Below are 18,444 nucleotides of genomic sequence, written 5' to 3' on the forward strand. Positions count from 1 at the left end.
TTTAGAACAGAAATCAGCCAAAGAGTGGTGGGCCTGTGGAATTCATTGCCATGGAATGCAGTGGAGGCTGGGATGTTAGATGTCTTCAAGGCAGAGATTGATAAATTCTTGATCTCGCAAGGAATTAAGGGCTACAGGGAGAATGCGGGTAAGTGAAACTGAAATACCCATCAGCCATGATTAAATGGCAGAGTGGATTCAATGGGCCGAATGGCCTTGCTTCCACTCCTATATCTTATGGTCTTATTTCTGACAGTGAGGGATCTAGACTTGTCTTCACTAACCCTTTTTCTTCACATGCTTATAGAAACTTTTACAATAGTTTTTTATATTTCCCACAAGCTTACTCTTGTGCTCTAGTTTCTTTCTTAATCAATCTTCTTTGTTGAATTCTAAACTGTTTCCACTCCCTCAGGTCTGTTGTCTTTTTGTTGCCAATGTGTATGCCTCTTCATTGGGTCTAATACTATTGTATGCCATAGTTTGACCACCATTCCCATTGCAACAGACACAAACGAAGATTTGTTACTCTTTGTAAATATTTTCCATTGCCTTTCCAACTTCATCCCTTTAAGTAAGTTTCCCCAATTTATCATAGCCAATAGTGATTCAGCGGTTCGCACTACTGCCTCACAGCGCCATAGACCTGGGTTCAATTCCAGCCTCGGGTGACTGTCTAGATGGAGTTTGCACATTCTCCCTGTGTCTGTGTGTGTTTCCTCTGGGTGCACCAGTTTCTGCCCACAGTCCAAAAGATGTGCAGGTTAGGTGGATCGGCCATTCTAAATTTCCTCTTAGTGTCTAGGGATGTGCAGGGTAGGTCAATTGGATGTGGGAAATGCAGGGATAAGGTAAGTCTGGTAGGATGCTCTTCAGAGAGTTGGTGTGGACTCAACAGCCCAAATAGCCGAATTCCACCCTGTAAGGATTCTATGACAGACTGAGAGGATGGAGTCGTTCTCCTTAGAGCAGAGGAGGCTAGAAGCAGCTATAATAGAGATGTTCACGATGAGGAAAAAAAGTTTAGATGGGCCAATGGGCTAAGGAGTGGCAGATGGAGTCTAATGTAGATAAATGTGAGGTGCTGCATTTTTGGAAAGCAAATCTTAGTAGGATTTATACACTTAATGGTAGATCCTAGGGAGTGTTGCTGAACAAAGAGACCTTGGAGTGCAGGTTCATAGCTCCTTGAAAGTGGAGTCACAGGTAGATAGGATAGTGAAGAAGGCATTTGGTATGCTTTCGTTATGGGTCAGAGTATTGAGTACAGGAGTTGGGAGGTCATGTTGTGGCTGTATAGGACATTGGTTAGGCCGCTGTTGGAATATTGCGTGCAATTCTGGTCTCCTTCCTATCGGAAAGATGTTGTGAAACTTGAAAGGGTTCAGAAAAGATTTACAAGGATGTTGCCAGGGTTGGAGGATTTGAGCTACAGGGAGAGGCTGAACAGGCTGGGGCTGTTTTCCCTGAAACATCGGAGGCTGAGGGGTGACCTTATAGTGGTTTACAAAATTATGAGGGGCATGGATAGGATAAATAGGCAAAGTCTTTTCCCTGGGGTCAGGGAGTCCAGAACTAGAGGGCGTAGGTTTAGGGTGAGAGGGGAAAGATATAAAAGAGACCTAAGGGGCAACCTTTTCACACAGAGGGTGGTGCATATATGGAATGAGCTGCCAAAGGAAGTGGTGGAGGCTGGTACAATTGCAACATTTAAGAGGCATTTGGATGGGTATATGAATAGGAAGGGTTTGGAGGGATATGGGCCGGCTGCTGGCAGGTGGGACTAGATTGGGTTGGGATATCTGGTCGGCCTGGAAGGGTTGGACCGAAGGGTCTGTTGTCATGCTGTACATCTCTATGACTCTATGATTCTAAATAGATTCCAAGATCCATACCAGACAGAAAACAAATCAGAGAAATCAGGAGAAATAATAGTTTTATGCAGCAAGCATGCAGGATTCAGAGTGCACTGACCAAGCATTGGAAACAGATCCAACAGCAACCTCTAAAAGGGGATTAGGTAAATACTGGGAGAAATAAAGAAGAAAGGTAATAGAAAATGAGCACAACAGATTGATTTGTTTTTGCACAGACTCAACGGGCTGAATGGACTCCTTCAGTGCTGTACTGTACTGAGGAAAGGTACTTCAATGAAAAAATGCAGCTGACCAACATCTTTCCAACTCTTCAGGACAGAAGGGGGATAGTTAAACCACACTGAGCAATTTTCCTCAATCGGAAAACCTCCATAGGTCTCCATTAGGAGAAAGCCCCTCAGGTTTGTGACCAACGGATCACTCAACTGCTACGTGCAGGCCGGAGAGTTTTATGTTCAGGAATAGGTGGCTGAGAAGTGATGTCTCAGAATTCACCCACTCCTGTAATTTGCATCCAATTATTTAAAGCTTTCTTTCACCCCCTGTCCCTCTGAAGAATTCCTGTGTTTGAATGGCAAATCGTGGATGAAAGAGGTTTTGCAGTGTTCGAAGGTTTAATTTGAAATAATAATGAGCTGATTGTTATCTCCAGTTGGCATTAACCCAGAATGTGAACAGCATAATTGCAATCTGCAGCTGGAACCGGGGCTCTGGCAGCAACACATTTCTCAGCTGCTTCTCAAAAGGATAATCTAATGTTCGATTCTTCGTCCTTCTCTCCTGAACCTGCCGGGCTGTGGTTCCCCCGGACATTGACGGCTCCAGCGCTAAACAGGGTTAGAGGCAAAAATTCTGCAGATGCTGGAATCCAAAGTAGACAGGCAGGAGGCTGGAATTACACAGCGAGTCAGGCAGCATCAGGAGGTGGAGAAGTCGATGTTTCGGGTGTAACCCTTCTTCAGGGGCAGCAAGACAACTCCTCCTTGAGAACCTTCATTTCCAAGTTTGGGCAGTTGGATGGGGGCTGGGAATTGGAACCCCTGACTGATTGTTCCCATCCTGTGCCTCCCCCTTACTGAAATCGGTTAAGTCAGTGAGTGGCAAACCATGCCAAGACATTTGAGACGGCGTCAATTGCTTGAATTCAGCCAAGTTAGCAGAGGTTGAGAGAATTAGACCCTAAGCAAATGTGGGACATTCGGTCCATTGAATTTTCTCTGCCCCCTAATGAGATAGGAACAACACCACCTCTGAGCCACTCACCACCCTTACCTGAAAATATGTCGCCATTCCTTCATTTTCACTGGAATTCTCTCCCTAAGGGCATTGTGGGTCAACCTAGAGCACATGGACTGCAGCGGTTCAAGAAGGCAGCCCATCACCTTCTCAAGGGCAAACAAGGATGGGCAATATATGCGGGCCCAGCCAGTGATGGTCACATCCCCCCGAGTGAATTAAAAAATTTTGGCTGATCTGACAATCCTCACTTTCCTGCCTTTTCCCCATAACCCTTGATCCCCTTACTGTCTCTCACTGCCTTGAATATAAACAAGCTAACCTCTACAGTCCTCTGCAGTTACAGATACGTGACCCTCTTCATCCTCTTCATCTCTGCCTTAAATGTGTGACCCCTTATTCTGTGTTCATAGAATCAGAAGAGGCCCCTCAACCCATCAAGTTTTATTGACCTGTCTACACTAATCCCAGTCTGGTCCTAGTCTCTCACAAGGGGAAATAGCCTCTCAGCATCTAATTGTACAACTCACTTATGGGCATCGCTATTAAGCCTTCGCCTCGTGTCCTGAATGATGTTGTGAAGGCATTGGTGAAATGAGATCTTAAACGTTGCGTTCATGACGCATTGGTACAACCACAATGCGATATCCCCATCCCTCTCCTGTCCTTTAAGATCATTCGCCCATCTCTGTACTGAAAATGCTCAATGGCTAAGCCTCACCAGTCCTCCAGGTTTGATAGTGGTCGCAAAGAAGAAATCGATGGATTTCTAAATACCAATGGCATAATGGGACATGAGGATAGTGCAGGAAAATGGCATTGAGGTCAGTAATCAGTCAATCAATGGCACAGCAGATTCAATGGGCTCAGTAGCCTCCTGTGTCGTATGGTCTGACCATAGTGAATGACTGGGCAGGCTCAAGCAGCAAAATGTTCCACTTCTGATGCTGTTTCCTATGTTCTATGTTTGCTTGTGGTTGCAATTCCTAACGTCTCTTCCTTTGGCTTAGTGTCAAATTCTGCCTGATAACATCCCTGTGAAGTATGTCACGATGTCGAAGGGGTTGTGTGAATGCAAATTGTTGACTCAGTGAAGTCTTTACTTCCATTTGTTCCTGTTGCATGGATTTCCAACAGAAAAAACACTCTTTCCCATTTATTCCTGCTCTGTAATACTGCCAATCTTTGCAATCTGACTTGTTACTCAACAAACTGGAAACGGGTGAGCTGCCAAATTCTATCCAATACACTCTGAAAACTAATCTTTCCTAAGTTCTTTTCTTCAGTTTTACTTAAATTAAGTGAGCACTTTAATCATTTTTTAATTATTGCTATCAACACATATTAAAATGAATGCTGTTGCTGGTAAATTGTTTCACAAGAGGAAGTTTAGTGGGTATGTAAATAAACTGAAGCTGATCAGGCATGCACCAAGGATGTCTCAATTTTTCCCACTTGAAGTGAAGTGTAAGTATAGCATAACGATTTGTCAGACTGTCAGGGAGGTTGTCCTGTTGCAGCTTGGAGTCAATGATGGTTACCAACATGACAGACGGGAATCCTCTCCACTCTGTTGAGCCTGCTCTTGTTGTTGCCTCCAGGAAATTAGACAAATTCAAAAGGTTCCCTGAAGCAGCCTCACTCCCCTTCAATCTCAAAATGCTCATCTTTATTGTAAATGCTGGTCTCTCTGGACCCATCTGAAATGCCCTGGGCAGATTCACCACCACAAATTCTCCTTGCTGGTATCAATCTGAATTGCTTTTTTGCCAATTCATTCATGGGATGAGGATGTCACTGACCAGGCCAGCATATTGAGCACTCCTAATTGCCCACAGGGCCAGTCTTGGCCACAATGCTGTGGGTCTGGAATCACATGTGGGCCAGGGAAGGTAAAGATGGCCGTTTCCTCCCTAAAGTACTTTTTTTTCTCTCTCTGACAATCAAGAACAATTTCACTGTCATCATTGGACTCTTAATTCCAGATCTTTTTAAAAAATTTAATGAAAATTATACATGTTAGGATTCAAACCCAAGTCTCCAGAACATTATTTGGGTTGCTGGATTAATAGTCTAATGAACTGGGCCAATTCCCTTCCTGTCATGATGCTGACAACATGTAGGCATTAGGCCCACCCAACATCCAGGTTGAAGATAGGTTCACTCCTGATGGACAGAATATCAGGGATTGATTATGTATTGGTTAATAGCCACTTATGTTGCATCTAAAATACATATCTCTATGAGACATCAGGCCCTACTTAAGAGAAAACAATACTTTGTCTATGTTGTGTTAAACACCAACACCTCAGGAAACAGGACATGGTTAATTCCTTCCAAGAACAACTCTTTATAATGGATGGAGCTTATCTCATGATCTCCAAACGGACCCCACCACCAGGGATATATTTCCCTCCCCACCCCTTTCCGCAAAAACTGTTCCCTTCGTGACTACCTGGTCAGGTCCACGCCCCCCTACAACCCACCCTCCCCTCCTGGCACCCTCCCCTGCCACCGTAGGAATTGCAAAACCTGCACCCACACCTCCTCACTCACCTCCATCCAAGGCCCCAAAGGAGTCTTCCGCATCCAAAGTTTTACCTGCACATCCACCAATATCATTTATTGTATCCGCTGCTCCCGATGCGGTCTCCTCTACATTGGGGAGACTGGACGCCTCCTAGCAGAGCGCTTTACGGAACATCTCTGGGACACCCGCACCAATCAACCACACTGCCCTGTGGCCCAACATTTCAACTCCCCCTCCCACTCTGCCAAGGACATGCAGGTCCTGGGCCTCCTTCACCGCTGCTCCCTCATTACCCAACGCCTCATTTTCCACCTCGGAACATCATGGCATCAATGTGGATTTCACCAGTTTCCTCATTTCCCCTTCCCCCACCTCACCGCAGCTCCAACCTTCCAGCTCAGCACCATCCTCATGACCTGTCCTACCTGCCTATCGTCCTTCCCACCTATCCACTCCACCCTCCTCTCTGACCTATCACCTCCATCCCCACCCCCATTCACCTATTGTACTCTATGCTACTTTCTCTCCATCCCCACCCCCCTCTCATTTACCTCTCCACTCTGCAGGGTCCCTGCCTCTATTCCTGATGAAGGGCTTTTGCCCGAAACATCGATTTTCCTGCTCCTCGGATGCTGTCTGACCTGCTGTGCTTTTCCAGCACCACTATGATCTAGACTCTGGTTTCCAGCATCTACAGTCCTTGTTTTTACCTTATCTCATGATGCCAGCTAACTCAGACATTTCCACAAGAATAAAGAGGGGCATATCAAGAACAAGAGCAAGTGCTGGGGGACAGTTAAGCCTGCTGTTTTCTGAATACAAATAGTGGACTCTGTAACCTTGATGCAGCAAAGAGCCATTCAATCCATTTCACAGCTGTGGATGTTAGCTCTTCACCAGAGTCTGATGAACTCTACTTAGTGGAAACACACAGCAGGTAGCACAGGAAGCCATTTGGCTCCTCATGTATCACAGAACATAGAACAGTACAGCACAGGAACAGGCCCTTCGGCCCACAATGCTGTGCCGAACATGACGCAAAATTAAACTAATCACTTCTGCCTGCCCTTGGTCATTTTCCCTCCATTCCGTGCTTATTCATGTGCTTCTCCAAAGGCTCCTTAAATGCTCTTATCATATCTGTCCCGACTAGTATGCCCAGTAGCACATTCCAGACACCTCACTTTCAGTATATAAAAACAGCTCCATGACAGAACTAGCCAACTGTACCTACTCCCCTGTTCTTCTGCCCCATAGACCTTGGATTATTTGGTCCACTGAGTCCAGGCCAACTCTCCAAAGACCACCCCACACAGAGCCATTCTATCCCTATAACCTTGCATTTACTATGGCCAGTCCACATTGCCTGTACATTGCTGGATACTACGGGCAATTTAGCATGGCCAATCCAGCCTAACCAAGAGATCGTTGGACTGTGGGAGGAAACCCACGCACACGCAGGGAGAATGTTCAAAGTCCAGTGGTCCGAGACTAAAATCGAACCTGGGTCCCCAGCACTGTGAGGCAGCACTGTGTTAACCACTGAACCACTGTACCACCCATGGGGGGGGATATAAAGTTAGGACTGATCCAAATTTCCATTTGAAAGTTACTACCTGATCTGCTTCCACTCCCCTTCCAGATTATCAGCACTGTCTGCACAAAGTCTCATCATCATTCTCCACTATCCTTTTACCTGCTCTTACTTCCTAGTCTAATGATTCATCTAATCCGCTCTTAAATGTTACAATCGATTTGATTTCAACAGCTCGTTGTAGCAATGCAATCTACGCTTCAAGAATGCTTTATGTCAATGACATTCCTTCCAGCTTGCCACTTTATGCTTCCCCTCTATCTAATCATGAATTCTGCTCTAATCATGTCATCATCTGAGGAAGAGCTCTGCAAAAATACTCCTTGCTTTTTAGATTCCCTACAATGTGGAAACAGGCCCTACAAGTCCACACTGTTCCTCCGAAGAGTGACCCACCCAGACTCATTTCTCTACATTTACCCCTCACTGATGCACTGAACCTACACATCCCTGGTAGTAATTTAGCATGGCCAATCCACCTTACCTGCACATCTTTGGACTGTGGGAGGAAACCAGAGTACCCAGTGGAAACCTACACAGATACAGGGTGAGCATGCAAACTCCACACAGGCAGTTGCCCAAGGCTGGGATCGAACCCAGGTCCCTGGCACTGTGAGGCAACAGTGCTAACCACTGAGCTACCATGCTGCCATTTGAATCCTGTTCCCAAGTAGTTAAAGATTCCCATTCTAATCCTTCTCAATAATCTGGGTTTAAGGGATTCAGCTTGTGAGAGTTAACAAACACTAAATTAATCATGGAATCCCAGATTAATGTCCTGGGTATTACTACTGACCAGAAATGTAGGTAATTGTGCTTCTAAAAGTGAATGGGAGGCTGGGAATTCTTTTGCATGTAAGTCACTCCCTGAATCCTCAAAACCTTTACCAGTCACAGTTTTGAATACTCCCCAATTGCCTGGATTGCTGCATTTCTGACTCACTCAAGAAGCCTAACACCATCCAGGACAATGCAGCCTCCTTAATAAGTACCCCATCTAGCAACTTAAACAGTCACCCCTCCCACCATTGATGCTAAGTAGTAGCAGTGTGTGCCAACTCCAAGATGCACTGCAGCAACTCACCTAGATTCCTTAGACAGCACCTTTCAAACCCATAACCGCTACTCAAGGGCAACCAGGGGTGGCCCAGCCTGAAACATCCAGGTCCTTTCACTGAAGAAGAGAATGATTCAGAAAGCGTTAATGTGATGTCTTCACTTCAAAAGGGGAGATGGTGACATTATGATAAATGTAATCATAGAATCCTTACTATGTGGAAGCAGGCCAATCAGCCCATCAAGTCCACACCGACTCTCCAAAGAGCATCCCTCCCAGACCTATCCCATCTCTGTAGCCCTGCATTTCCCATGGTTAATCCACCTAACTTGCACATCTTTGGACTGTGAGAGGAAACCCACACAGACCTGGGGAGAATGTGCAAATAGGGATTGGGTGGGGAGGGGAGTCTGGTTGGGATGCTATTCAGAGGGTTGGTGTGGGCCAAATGGCCAGTTTCCACACTGTAGGGATTCTATTCATTCCATACAGACAGTCATCTGAGGTTAGAATCAAACCTGGGTCCTTGGTGCTATGAGGCAGCAGTGCTAATTACTGAGCCACCCTGATTGAAAAGGCCAAACTGATGTTCCAGTAATGTGAAGGTGGTGGTACTGGAGTGGGGTGGACAATGTCAGACATCAAATAACACCAGGTTATAATCCAACAGGTTTATTTTAAATCACAAGCTCTCAGAGGACTGCTTCTTCGTCAGGTGAAGGAATAGGACTCCGAAAGCTTGTGATTTCAAATAAACCCATTGGACTATAACCTGGTGTCGTGTGAGTTCTAATGATGTACCAATGACATGGGTTTGGATCAGCTGATTGTGAAATATCACAGAACTGTTAAATACAGAAGGAGACCATTCAGCCCATCCATGTCTGCATTGGTTCTATTACTTAGCACCAATCTCCTGCATTTCCTCATATACCCGCACATTATTTCTCTCCAAATAATCATCCAACGCTCTCTTGAATGACTCTAGCTCATTGATCTTTTAAAACCTAAAGTGAAAAGCTATCCCGATGGTGTCCATGTGAGCATTATTCATTATTGCAAAAAGATCCATCTGGTTCACGGATGCCCTTTAGGGGTAAACATAGTAGGCCATTCAGCCCTTCAAACCTGCTCCACCATTCAATAATGTCATGGCTGATCTGATAGTAACCTCAGTTCTTCATTGCTGTGTACTCCTGATGACCTTTGTCCCCATGGCAATCCCCTATGTCTGCCAAGGAAATACTTAAAGGCGTTGTGTCCCATGTCTTTTAAGGAAGGCACTTCCAAAGATAAGGTTGTGAGTCTGTCAGCTTTGTCTGGCCCAGCCTATATGTGATTGACATTAAAATGCTCTCTAGGCAATTAGTTATGGGTATTAAACGTTGGTCCAGCTAGCGATGCCCTCAAGTCAGGATTCTTTTAAAAAATACTGTATCTGCAGTAGAGAGACAGGCCCAGATTTTATGCCTGACACTGGCCTCCTCTCAACCCTCTTCATCTCACCTATCAACAAATCTATCTCGTAGAGTCATAGAGATGCACAGCACAGAAACAGACTTTTCAGTACAACTCATCCATGCCAACCAGATATCCTAAACTAGGGGAGAAAGTGAGGACTGCAGATGCTGGTGATCAGAGCTGAAAATGTGTTGCTGGAAAAGCACAGCAGGTCAGGCAGCATCCAAGGAACAGGAGAATCGACGTTTCGGGCATGAGCCCTTCTTCAGGATTCCTGAAGAAGGGCTCATGCCCAAAACGTCGATTTTCCTGCTCCTTGGATGCTGCCTGACCTGCTGCGCTTTTCCAGCAACACATTTTCAGCTCAGATATCCTAAACTAACCTAGTTCCCATTAACCAGCATTTGGCCCATATCTCTCTAAACCCTTCCTATTCATATACCCACCCAGATGCCTTTTAAATGTTGCAATTGTACTAGCCTCCACCACTTCCTCTGGCAACTCATTCCCTCACCCTTTGTGTGAAAAAATTGTCCCTCAGGTGCCTTTTAAATATTTCCACTCTCACCTTAAACCTATGCCCTCTTGTATTGGACTCACTTACCCTGGGGATAAGACCTCGGCTATTCACCCTATCCATGCCCCTCATGATTTTATAAACTTCAATAACATCACCCCTCAGCCACCAACATCCCAAGGAGAACAGCCCCAGCCTATTCAGCCTCTCCCTACAGCTCAAACCCTCCAAACCTGCCAACATCCTTATAAATATTTGCTGAACACTTCCAAGTTTCACAACATCATTCCAACAGCAGGAAAACCAGAATTGCACACAATAATCCATTGGCCTAACCAATGTCCTGCAAAGGCCCTTCACCAGGAATGGATTCCTGATGAAGGGCTTTTGCCCGAAATGTCGATTTTTCCTGCTTCTCAGATGCTGCCTGACCTGCTGTGCTTTTCCAGCACCACTCTAATCTTGACTCTAATCTCCAGCATCTGCAGTATCCACTTCTGCCTAAGCAATGTCCTGTACAGCCGCAATATGACCTCCCAACTCCTATACACAATGCTCTGACCAGTAAAGGAAAGCATACTAAATACCTTCTTCACTATCCTACCTACCTGAGACTCCACTTTCAAGGAGCAATGAATCTGCATTCCAAGGTCTCTTTATTCAGCAACACTCCCCAGGACTTTACCATTAAGTTTATAAGTCCTGCCCTGGTTTGCCTACCCAAAATGCAACACCTCGCATTTATCTAAATTAAACTCCATCTGCCACTCCTCGGCTCATCAGTTCATCTGATCAAAGCTGGTGTATTCTGAGATAACCTTCTTCTAGAGTCATGGAGTCATGTGGCAAAGAAAAGGCCCTTCAGCCCATCAAGTCAATGCCGAACCACCTATAGTAATCCCACGTTGTACTCAGTTCTCTCTCAAGTGTTTGTCCAACTTTGCCTTGAATGTTACTCAGCCCAATTCAGTTCGATGTGATGGGGCAGTTGACATTGTCATCATGCTTGCACTGGTGACCCAAGTCCTGGTCTCACCCACAGGCAGACATATCTTCTCCATGCCAAACCATCAACACCCTCACCATCTTAAAGACCTCAGTCAAAAGTGCTACGATCTGAGAACAACATGAACTGTCACAGTGTCTCCCTCTCATCAGTGCCACCCCTCATCGAGGGTCGGCCAAGTCTCCTTTCCGAGCACAGTGACATTCCACGGTTACCCGGGGCAACTTCCGACGGAATGGGTGTTTAACTTTGGGCACTGTCCAGTCTTGACTCTCCAACAATGAGGAATGTGTGAGCGAGAGAGGGAGAGCGAGAGAGAGAGAGAGAGAGTCTGAGACAGAAACTACTGCTAACGTTCTTTCCTCAGATTATACAGCTGAGCCATCTGCAATACTCATAAACTACTGCCAGTTGTTCATTATTCAATTTGAGTGCAACTGATGGAACAGTGTTGAGGCTTTGCCAAGCACTGTACATCTCAGTCTAATCAAATCCTCAACAAAAAAACCCTTCAGCTGGTCTAAGATTTAGCTCCACCAGCTCAAGGCTGCAAAGTCTGAGCATATTTTCCCTGCGGAATAAGCAATAATGAGTTGATTAATTACTTAGAAAATACACAGCTTATGGTAGCAACAGTAGCGACGGGCTCACTTGCAAAGTGTCTCACTTGAATTCAGTCTCGTTCTTTATTTCACCATCTCCTCTTAATGGTGAAGCCACAGCACATCTTCACAATCGTGTTTGACATGCCAAACAATGGACGCTGGATTAATAAGGTGTCGAGGGTGGCCCTCTTGCCTTGGCATCAGGAATTCCAGTGCGAGGGTTGAGACATATGGGGGCACTTTGTGTCAGAGATGCTGCCTTTTGGGTGAAATTTGCAGCCAAAGTCCTGTCTCTCCTCTTAGGTGGTCGTAAAAGGATCTCGTACATAACATAAGAACATAAAAAACAGAAGCAGGAGTCAGCCATCTGGTCCCTGGAGCCTGCTCCACCATTCAATAAGATCATGGCTGATCTTTTCATGGAGACAAGGTTAGAGTGGTGCTGGAAAAGCACAGCAGGTCAGGCAGCATCTGAGGAGCAGCAGAATCGACGTTTCAGGCAGGAGCCCTTCATCAGGAAAGCCCTCCATAATCTCCAGCATCTGCAGTCCTCACGTTCACCTAGTTTGATCTTCTCATAGATTCAGCTCCACTGACCCGCCCGCTCACCATAACCCTTAACTCCTTTACTGTTCAAAAATCTATCCTAAAAACATTCAATGAGGTAAGCTCAATTGCTTCACTGGGCAGGGAATTCCAAAGATTCACAATCCTTTGGGTGAAGAAATTCCTCCTCAACTCAGTCCTAAATTTGCTCCCCCAGTATGTTGAGGCTAGTTCCCCCTTGGTACTAATTTCATCTCTTGCAATGCATTGAAGAACAGCAGACTCAATGGGCCAAATGGCCCACTCCCATTCCTGTTTCTTAATCTCTTAAAAACAAGTATTTGGCTGTAAAGTTGCTCTGTGGACCATCCTGAGGTCATGAAAGGTGCTACCCAGTTCCAAATGTTCCAACAGATTGGCAGAGATGGTGCTGATAGATCCTGGGTTTCTCAGTTATTAAGAATTCTCCCAATCTCAAAAATCATTCTGATCGTCCAAAAACTGTTCTGATCATCAACTTCCAAATGAGCATCTGAAGTCATGGAGGAGCACTAGACAGGGCTCATTAGTTAAGAAATAAAATGCTGGCCTAGACTTATGGGAGAAACTTCCCATACCTCTCTGTCAAGTGATGTCTCTCCAATTGCGAAGCTAGACAGGGTCTCTGTTTAATTGACATCCAAAGCACAGCTCAGCATTCCTCCCGTCATCGTCAGGAGTGAGAGCTGATGTCATGGCCTTGGGACTCAGACATAAGGAAGTTGTGATTTTCTGCTGTGTCAGCAGCACAGATGACCATCCATTTGCAATGACAGCAATTACTTGGTGCAGTGATGGGTGTAGTGGTAATTTCGCGAGACTAGTAATCCAGAGATCCAAACTAACTCGCTGGGGGAATGGGTTCAAATTCCATCAGGGTGAAGGTGAATCAACAAAAATAAACCATTGTCATCAAAACCCACCTGACTCACAAGGGAAATATGTTCTCTTTACCTGCTCTGGCCTTTGTGAGACCCCAGATCCATGACCATATGGGTGATTCTGAAATGCCCTCAGTTCAAGTGGCAATTAGGAATGTGTAGCAAACACTGAGTTTGCCAGTCATACCCACATCCTGTGGACAAATAGCAGAACAGTATCGGACCTGGTCAATAATGTGATTGTGACCACATAAGTTGTAATTCTGAACATGGGACAGATTTTTGACCAGGAAACAAGGGAGACTTTCCCACGGGATCATTTACGTCTATCTGAACATGCCAATAAATGAGTGATTTTATTGTCACGCCTATTTGACAGTGAGAAAAACAGTTAATATACAGTGAAAAGCTCTTCCACTGTCATCACAATCCAGTGCCATTTTGAATAGTTTTAAAAATAAGAAAACCACAAGAAGATATAGCTTATAGAGAGTCCATCAGTCTTGAGCCAGCCCACCAGCGGTGACACAAACATTGCCATCCCTCCTGTGGTCTACACCGAACCCAACTAATGTTGAAGTTACTGATCCTCAGGCACCATCTTTTACCACTGGGCCTACCTCGCCAACGTCACCTCCGCCGATGCTGCAGCCACTGATTCTGATGCCAGGTCCCGTGTTCACCCCAGAAAAGTAAAAGGGGCTGGTTCACCACGAGTTCTGCGCTGGGCCCACGCAGATCCGTGCTGATGTTCCTCACCACCAACAATATAGTCCAAGCTCAGCACAAGAGGTCAGTAAAAAGACAAAAAAAAACAGTCGGAGCAGACTTGCCCCAGTTGAGGAGCCCTAGGCAACCACCATCTCTCCTTCAGTTAACTTCTCATCAGAATAGCACACACCTCCAACACTGCGGAGCTCCCTCAGCACTGCACCTGGGCATCAGGCTCAGTTTTAACACTCAGGCCCCAAGAGGATACTTGAACCCTGACCTCTGACCCCAGGGTAGCAAAACGACAGACTGAGCCAGGGTTGGCTCACTGATGCTTTGCAAATCACATGACACTAAAGGGAAACCAGACAATCCTTACAATCCTGCCCACTCTGAAAGAGGTCCTCAACTGGTCTTTGTCACCCTGTGGCCTTTCCTTTCTCCCTTTCCAGCTCCATGCATCACATTTCATGTGCTGCAATAATGTACAAACAATAAATTCAGTTGCTGGTGTAAAGATTAAGAGATGGTGAGTACAGGAATTCTAAAGCTGTCAGTCAGATCAATGGTTCCAGCATCAGGTGTAAATTATAACCAGCAGCCTCGAAGACTTCATGAATACCAAGGGAGATTAAATTACAGCCCAAAAGACATGGCAACTGTTATTTCCTGCACAATATAAACTATTGCTTGAATTTTAAAGGCTTATAGCCACAAACTGATGGAGATAGCGGCAATAAGTCACTTTTAGAGTACGACTCACAGTTGTGGTACTTGAAGGATATTGCAGTGACTGAAAGCAGTAAAACAGAACAAAAGAAGGGAAGAGATTGAATTATAACGGGCCGTTACATTAACAGGAGATGCAGACATAGGAAGAGAGAAAGTTGGGAGTTATACAATTGTGGCATTTCAGGAAAAGTCCCTCACCTTTACCAGCTCCTTTGCTTGGCCCAGAATGGTAAGAGTAGAGGACTTAGTTAAATTCAAAATGAATCTACAGGAATAATACTTTACTGAGAGTTGGGGACTGGCTGCCCACAAAGACATGAGGTAGTTTCAGTTAGGCCATTCAGTAGGTCTCTTTCAGAATATCTACAGCATTTCAATCATCTGCTGACTCCCCAGAGCCTGTCCACCATCTACAAGGCACAAGTCAGGAATGTAAGGAATACTCCCCACTGGCCTGGATGGGCACAGCTCCAACAACATTCAAGAAGCTTGACACCATCCAGGACGAAGCAGCCCATTTGATTGGCACCACATTCGCAAACATCCACTCCCTTCACCACCGACGCTCAGTAGCAGCTGTGTGTTCTATCCACAGGATGCACTGGGAAAGAAAAATCACCAAAGATCCTTAGACAGCACTTTCCAAACCTACAATTGCTTCCATTTAGATGAACCAGAGCAGCAGATACACAGGAACACCACCACCTGCAAATACCCCTCCAAGCCACTCACTATCCTGACTTCGAAATATATCACCGTTCCCTCACTGTTGCTGGGTCAAAATCCTGGAATTCCCTTCCTAATGGCATTGTGGGTCAACCCACAGCAGGTGAACTGCAGCAGTTTAAAAAGGCAGCACCCCCCCAACCTTCTCAAGCGCAACTAGGGATGGGCAATAAATGTTGGGCAGGACCCATGAGAAAATAAAAGTTTTCTATTTGATCTCCCTGAGGAAGATGTTGGGGGAGAGCAACAAAGGTCTACCAAAATGAATTCTGGAATGACAGGACTGCCGAGTGAAGAGAGACTGGATTGATTAGGATTATATTCACTGGAGTTTAGAAAAATGATGGGGACGGGAATCACACAGAGACCTATAAAATTCTAGAAGTACTAGACAGGTTAAACACAGCAAGGATATTCTTGCCCCAGAAAGTCCAGAATGAGGTGCCACAGTTTAGGGCTGAGACTATGAGAAATTTCTTCACCTGGAGAGTGGCGAGACTACGGACTTCTCTGTCACAGAAAGAGGTTGAGGACAAAACATTGAATGTCCTCAAGGAGGGAGTTAGATAAAGTTCTTAGGGTGGAAGGGATCAAAGGAAATGGGGAGAAAGCAGGAACAGGAGACAGTTGGATGATCAGCAGTGATCATATTGAATGGCGGATCAGGCTTGATGGGCTGATTGGCCTACTTATGCTCAGCCATCAATGAGGTTGCTTGGCAAACCCCAATTCCACATCAAGGTTTCACACCATGAAACTACTGGATTGTGGTAAAAATCCATCTGGTTCACGGCTGTCCTTTAGGGGAGGAAGTCTGCCATTGTTACTCGACAAGTTATTGCAGAAACTAAAAACTCCGCTCCATCTATGGCACCTTACAAACCCCTTCACCCCACAAGATGCTCTGGGACACCAGTTCAAAACCCACCACAGCAATTGGGGGAAATTAAATTCAAGTCAGATATTTGGAATACAATCTCAGTCATAAAGATTATCAACAAATTGATAATATTATCAACAAATACCCATGTGGTTCACCAATTCATCCTTCAGGGAGAGAAATCTGCCATCCTTACCTGGTCAGGCCTACATTTGACTCCACAGCCACCACAAAGTGGCTAACTCTAAAATGGCTGAATAAGGATTAGAGATGTGTTTGAAATGGTGGACTTACCAGTGATGCCCATATCCCAGGAAAGAACTTTTTGAAAACCCTGCCTTGTTGATTGCTCAAGAAAATTCCTTCCCTGCTTTCGAAACGATAATGGTCCCTCAATATCGGGGTGGTTAAAGTTTCTTAATTACAGATACCACCAATTCTTACACATCTCAGCTCCTTGTAAATGCTTTTCTTTTCCAGTCCCACTCTTTGGTTGGTTATAAAGTACACCAAGCACTGTAATCACTGCTTTATTGTTTCTCAACACCAACCAAACAGACTTACGTTTCACTAATCGTTTGTCATACTAGCCTAGTTAACCTTCAAATCAACATTCCAGATTCCCATTCATCTTTGCTGCTTAATACTTTCTAAACCTCATTGAAGGTCTCTTTGAATCTTTCACTGCTCCCGCCTATAGTGAGCAGGCTACCCTAATCCTTCCTTGTGCCTAATGCCTTTACACGAAGGTTAACACTAAATGGGGTAACACAGAAATAAAGGTTCTGTCTGCAGCTTTTCAAGGACAGACTCTGATCGCCTGAAATTCTTCGAATGGTTGCCACAGCGACCAAGAAGTTGGTGGGGTGGAGTGGGGAACAAAAACGTAAGAAACAAAAGAAAAAGTCCCTTCAGGACTTGGAGGCCTTGATGGAGATGTTTGCCAACGACCAGAATCAGCTCCTTTTTAGTTTAATTACACGACAGCATTTGGCAGGAAGTGTTGCCAACTGGGCTGGCTGACAGCCTCCTTGTTTTCCAAATCATCACAGGCACCGACCCTGCGTTGGGAAGTGATGCGTGAAGGGGGAATGTGAGGGTGACGGTTGGATCCTGGGAAGAACCATCTGCTTTGTGGAAGTTTGGGGAAGGGGCACAGTGAGAGGGAACCGCTGTAGGCCTGGCCCCTCACTGAGCCAAAAGGAAAAGGCTCGACGTGAGGCATCACTAAACTGCAAGGCCAATTACCCAAAAGGGGGAAGAACGGGTACCTGCTGCTGATGGCAGGATACGTGGAGAGGCTATTGCCTTTTACTTGCAAGGTATGAGTGTCACTGTCTCGGCTAGCATTTACTGCCTGTCTTTAATTGCCCAGGGAGCAGTTGATAATCAACCACATTACTATGGGTCTGGAATCACATCACTTTGTCCCAGGGTGGAAATCGCTATCACGAGGGGCATAATTTTAAGGTGATTGGAGGAAGGTTTAGGGGAGATTTCAGAGGTAGGTTCATTACACAAAGAGTGGTGGGTGTGTGGAATGCACTGCCAGCAGTAATAGTAGAGTCAGATACATTAGGGACATTTAAGCGACTCTTCAATAGGCACATGAATGATAATAAAATGTGGGGTACGTAGGTTAGTTTGACCTTAGAGTAGGATAAAAGATCGGCACAACATTGAGGCCCGAAGGGCCTGCACTTTTCTATGTTCTAGACCATAGAGTCATAGAAATGTACAGCATGGAAGCACACCCTTCGGTCCAACTTGTCCATGCTGATCAGATATCCCAAATTAATCTAGTCCCATTTGACAGCATTTAGTCCACATTCCTCTAAACCCTTCTTATTCATATATCCATCCAGATGCCTTTTAAATGTTGTCATTGTACCAGCCCCCACCACTTCCTCATTCGATACACACATCACTCTCTGAATGAAAAAGTTGCCCCTTAGGTCCATTTTAAATCTTTCCCCTCTCACCTTAAGTTAGCCCTCTAGTTATGGACTCCCTTACCCTACAAAAAAAGACCTTAGCTATTCACCC

At 45.3% G+C, this 18,444-nt stretch overlaps 1 protein-coding gene across 4 annotated transcripts in view; it reads right to left on the reverse strand.

Annotated features, from left to right (window-relative positions):
• Positions 1 to 18,444, reverse strand: part of sema5ba (sema domain, seven thrombospondin repeats (type 1 and type 1-like), transmembrane domain (TM) and short cytoplasmic domain, (semaphorin) 5Ba) — a 335,820-nt gene that overhangs the window by 246,897 nt on the left and 70,479 nt on the right. Inside the window, exon 1 of one of the 4 annotated variants that reach the window (XM_072579919.1) lies at positions 8,322 to 8,341. The exons of the other annotated variants lie outside the window; for them this stretch is intronic. The gene's annotated coding sequence lies outside the window, so the exon portion shown is untranslated. Of the gene's footprint in view, positions 1 to 8,321; positions 8,342 to 18,444 lie in introns of those variants that run through there. 4 annotated transcript variants of the gene reach the window in all.

Source organism: Chiloscyllium punctatum, chromosome 10, assembly GCF_047496795.1.
Source record: "Chiloscyllium punctatum isolate Juve2018m chromosome 10, sChiPun1.3, whole genome shotgun sequence".
Lineage (NCBI taxonomy): Eukaryota > Metazoa > Chordata > Chondrichthyes > Orectolobiformes > Hemiscylliidae > Chiloscyllium > Chiloscyllium punctatum.